Below are 5,273 nucleotides of genomic sequence, written 5' to 3'. Positions count from 1 at the left end.
ATTTATATATTTATTTGCATGATATATTATATGCCAATTAACATGCCTTTTATTATAAACCAAATTAATTCATGCATGCTTAACCGTATTAATATGTCTGGCTAAATTACTAGGGTATCGGTATGTAAAGTAAGTTAACTGTGGGATCCAAAATAAATTGGCTTAATTATGTTTTGTTAACTATCACCTGTTTTTGGTTTGTATGTCTAATTTAATTCGTAAGTCTTGAGAACAATAGAGCGAAAGTTTGAGGTCTTAAGACGGTCAAAGGTTAAAATCAATAGAGCAAAAGTTTGAGATCTTTAACTGGATAGTAGACACAGGACATTAGTTTTAAGGATGGCGAAAGCGTATTAAAACTAATTGGGACTTATTTATTTTCAAAAATTGTTTTTACACCCGAGCGGGATGGCGAAAGCGTACGTTAGGGATATTAGCATGTTCCGAGTCAGCAGAGCGAAAGTTTGAGATTAGGAGATTTAAATAGATAACAACTTCATAAAACAAGCATTTTATTAATTACGTTGTTTCCAAAAAGCTTTTCTAAAATCTAATGGGATGGCGAAAGCGTACATTAGGATTAGGATAGTAATCTAAATCAACAGAGCGAAAGTTTGAGACGAGGATTTTTAACCAATTGAATTAGTAAAGATTTTTAATTAAATTATGCAAAAGCCAATGAACCTTCGGATCACCTTAAGTTAAACGAAATACATACTGATATCTGTCTTTTATTATATTTCTTATTATTCACAATCACTCTCCCTTAGGAGTAATCAAAATATTAGTAGCCTTAGCTTTACATAGTAACCTTAGATAACGGTAGATCGATTCATAGTCCCTGTGGATTCGATATCTTTTAAAACTACACGACACGACTGTGCACTTGCAATCATCAGATTAATAGACACGTAAAGTCGCGATCAAGTTTTTGGCGCCGTTGCCGGGGACTATTTAAGTCGATATCGTAACTCACTGTTACACCGTAGAGACTAGGGCAATTCTTTCCTTTCTTTCTGAACGATTGTATGCCAAATACTCGTTCACAAGGAGGAGATTTAATACAACGAATTAACGAGATCGAACGTTTCATTAACGTCAAACGTCGAGCTCGCAATTTTCCCGAAGTAGCACCAATTCCGATTAATCAGGAATTGACTTTTACTGATCAAATCAATCAAATCACCCCAAAGTTAGAGATGGCTGCTCTTCGTCCTCTTAGAGACTATGCCGCTCCTTCGCACGCTGAACCGCACTCAAGTATCGCACCACCTGCGATTGAGGCGAACAATTTCGAGTTGAAACCTTCGTTGGTCCAAGCTGTCCAACAGAATCAATTCTCTGGAAGCCCTGCAGACGACCCCAACCTTCATTTATCTGTGTTCGTGCAATATGCCGACACTGTCAAAGCTAACAGCGTTAGTTCCGAAGCTATTCGATTACGTCTCTTTCCTATCTCCTTGAGAGATAGAGCTAGAGCGTGGCTTCAATCCCTGCCTTCTAATTCCATAACTACATGGGACGAATTGAAGAGAGTATTCTTAGCGAGATACTTCCCGCCTAGCAAAACTGCTATGCTAAGAGGTCAAATCAACGGATTTACCCAGAAAGATAACGAATCACTCTTCGAAGCTTGGGAACGTTACAAGGACATGCTTAGACTATGCCCTCATCATGGACTCGAACCATGGCTGATCATCCATACTTTCTATGGTGGTCTCCTATATAACACTAAAATGACTATAGATGCCGCTGCTGGCGGAGCACTAATGGACAAACCCCATGATGAAGCATACAACCTCATAGAGAACATGGCACAAAACCATTACCAATGGGGTGGAGAACGAGCCGCTCTAGAGAAAGCCCAAACCAAAGGAGGAATGTACGAAGTGGTATAGACCGCATTAACGCTAAAGTAGACGCTTTAACTCAGAAGATCGAAAATTTAACCGTCACTCCATCAGCCACCGCTGCTGCTGTAACACCTTACTGCGAGATTTGTGGATTGACTGGACATGTAGTTTCCGAATGTCAACTCTTGACTGGAGTCCCATCTGATCAAGTAAACTATGCTCAAGGAAACCCTTACTCTAACACGTACAACCCTGGATGGAAAAACCACCCGAACTTTTCTTATAAAAACAACAACGCGTTGTACGCGCCTGGACAAGCACCTGCTGTACCACCTGGCTACCAAAAAGCGCCTGTAGCTGCTCAAAACACCCCTAGGAAGTCGAATTTAGAAATCATGATGGAGAACTTTATAGCTTCCCAACAACAAACCAATAAGGACTTCCTGAATCAAAACATCCACAATAGCGAGCAACTAAAACAATTATCGAACAAAGTAGATGCCTTAGCTACGCATAACAAAATGTTAGAAACTCAAATTTCACAAGTAGCCCAACAACAAGCACCTACTGCTGCCCCTGCTGGCACGTTTCCTGCTCAACCACAACCTAATCCTAAAGGACATGCGAACGCGATAACACTACAAAGTGGAACGAATTACGATGGACCCATTGATCCTAGAACTCAAAACGCACCTATGTCCCAACAAGAGCCAAAGGAAACCCAAAAGACATCAACCGATGATCAGACTGCTAAGACCAATGAGAACAATAACAAAGTGGAACCTGAAAAAGAAAAACCTTACGTTCCACCACCAACTTATAAGCCACCAATTCCTTACCCTCAGAGATTAGCGAAATCAAAAACCGAAGCGCAATTTAAAAGATTTGTAGAACTTCTGAAACAATTAAACATAACCATACCGTTCACAGAAGCCATAACCGAAATGCCTTCGTACGCTAAATTCCTAAAAGAAATCCTATCAAACAAAAAGAAACTCGAGGATAACGAAACTGTAACGCTTACCGCTGAATGTAGCGCTATCATCCAGAATAACATGCCTCCAAAACTGAAAGATCCTGGTAGTTTCTCTATACCCTGCGTAATAGGAAAAACCATCATAGAGAAAGCCCTGTGCGATTTAGGAGCCAGTGTTAGCTTGATGCCTCTTTCAACCTGTAAGAAACTAAATCTGGGTGAGCTTAAGGCAACGAGAATGTCTCTTCAACTAGCTGACCGTTCAGTCAAATACCCTGTAGGAATGTTAGAAAATATCCCTGTTCGTGTAGGTCAATTCTACATCCCAACTGACTTCATCATTATGGATATCCAAGAAGATTCTAACATCCCGATCATATTAGGAAGACCATTCTTAGCAACCGCTGGTGCAATTATAGATGTCAAGCGAGGAAAGCTTACTTTCGAAGTAGGAGAAGAGAAAATAGAATTTATTCTTTCCCAATTCCTAAAAGCACCCTCTATAATTGACACATGCTGCTCTGCCGACATAATCGACGAGTGTGTTAATGAAATAAAGTCCGAACCAAATAAGGAAACCTAGATCCTAAAAATTCCTATACCGCCAATCTTTGAAGATGACAACTGGCGTGGGGAATATCAAGATGACCACCTGAGTGAATGTTTGGCTTTAACTCCTAATCCTATACCTGGACCTAAGAAACCTGCTATAGAACTGAAAACACTGCCTACCGATCTTAGATACGAATTTCTAGACGAAGAACTAAACCGACCAGTTATAGTTAACGCTGATTTAGGACAAACCGAGACTGAAAAATTACTTACCGTCCTAAGAAAATACCCAACCGCTTTAGGATATAATCTGAAAGGAATAAGTCCTTCCCTCTGTATGCACCGCATTATGCTCGAAGACGATTGTAAAACCTCTAGAGAACATCAAAGGCGAATAAATCCTATTATGAGCGATGTGGTTAAAAAGGAAATCCAAAAACTGCTAGAAGCCGGAATAATATATCCAATATCCGATAGCAAATGGGTTAGTCCTGTTCATGTCGTACCAAAGAAAGGAGGAGTTACTGTAATCACTAACGCAAAAGGCGAATCTGTAGCGCAACGTACCCAAACTGGATGGAGAAAGTGCATCGACTATAGGAAGCTAAACAAAGCCACCCGAAAAGACCATTTCCCTTTACCTTTCATAGATCAAATGCTCGAACGCCTAGCTAAACACTCACATTTCTGTTATCTGGATGGATACTCCGGATTTTTCCAAATTCCTATCCACCCTGACGACCAAGAGAAGACCACGTTTACCTGTCCTTATGGGACATTCGCTTATAGACGAATGCCTTTTGGACTTTGCAATGCACCCGCGACCTTCCAAAGATGCATGATGGCAATATTTGCCGACTTCCTAGATGGAATAATGGAGGTCTTTATGGACGACTTCTCGGTCTGTGGAGGAAGTTTTGAAAAATGCTTAGAGAACCTTGAATTGGTACTTAAACGATGCGTAAGCGTAAACCTAGTCCTTAATTGGGAAAAGTGCCACTTCATGGTTCAACAAGGAATTGTACTTGGACACATCGTATCTGATAGAGGGATCGAAGTAGATAAAGCCAAAATCGAAATTATCGAAAACCTTCAACCTCCCAAAACTGTTAGAGAAATAAGAAGTTTTCTAGGACACGCTGGTTTTTACCGACTTTTCATTAAGGATTTCTCTAAAATAACCAAACCCTTAACTGAATTACTAATGAAAGACGCCGAATTCATTTTTACCGATAAATGCACTGAAGCATTTCATACGCTTAAACGAGCATTAATCTCTGCGCCAATTATGCAACCTCCCGACTGGAATGAGCCTTTCGAAATAATGTGCGACGCAAGTGATTATGCTGTAGGAGCCGTTCTAGGGCAAAGAAAGGATAAGAAACTACACGTCATATACTATGCGACTATAACCCTAGACGAAGCTCAAATGAATTATGCCACGACAGAAAAAGAATTATTAGCTGTCATATTTGCATTAGACAAGTTCCGTTCTTACCTGGTAGGAGCCAAAACAATCATATACACTGACCACGCCGCCATTAGGTACCTCCTAACCAAGAAGGACGCCAAACCGAGACTGTTGAGATGGATCCTGTTATTACAAGAGTTCGACTTGGAAATTAAAGATAAAAAGGGAACTGAAAATGTCGTAGCAGATCACCTCTCTCGATTGGAAAATCTGAAACCCGAACAAGTACCAATTGACGATGATTTCCCTTATGAAAGACTCATAGCTCAGTTGGAAGCCAATGAATTAGAACCATACCATCCAAATGCTGAAACAAACAACTTTGCAGAAGTAGCTTTAGCCCGCTCTGACACACCTTGGTATGCAGATTTCGTAAACTACCTAGCTGCTGGTGTGCTTCCTCCTGATCTAAGTTACCAAC

The 5,273-nt window shown here is 40.4% G+C and overlaps 1 non-coding gene across 1 annotated transcript; it reads right to left on the bottom strand.

Moving 5' to 3' along the window:
• Positions 1-1,574: 1,574 nt before the first annotated feature.
• LOC131593731 (small nucleolar RNA R71) lies at positions 1,575-1,681 on the bottom strand. The gene has a single exon (XR_009281113.1). It is a non-coding gene; the product is annotated as a small nucleolar RNA R71 (small nucleolar RNA).
• Positions 1,682-5,273: the final 3,592 nt, after the last annotated feature.

Source organism: Vicia villosa, linkage group LG3 (assembly GCF_029867415.1).
Source record: "Vicia villosa cultivar HV-30 ecotype Madison, WI linkage group LG3, Vvil1.0, whole genome shotgun sequence".
NCBI lineage: Eukaryota > Viridiplantae > Streptophyta > Magnoliopsida > Fabales > Fabaceae > Vicia > Vicia villosa.
This window is presented reverse-complemented; position numbering and strand designations above follow the sequence as displayed.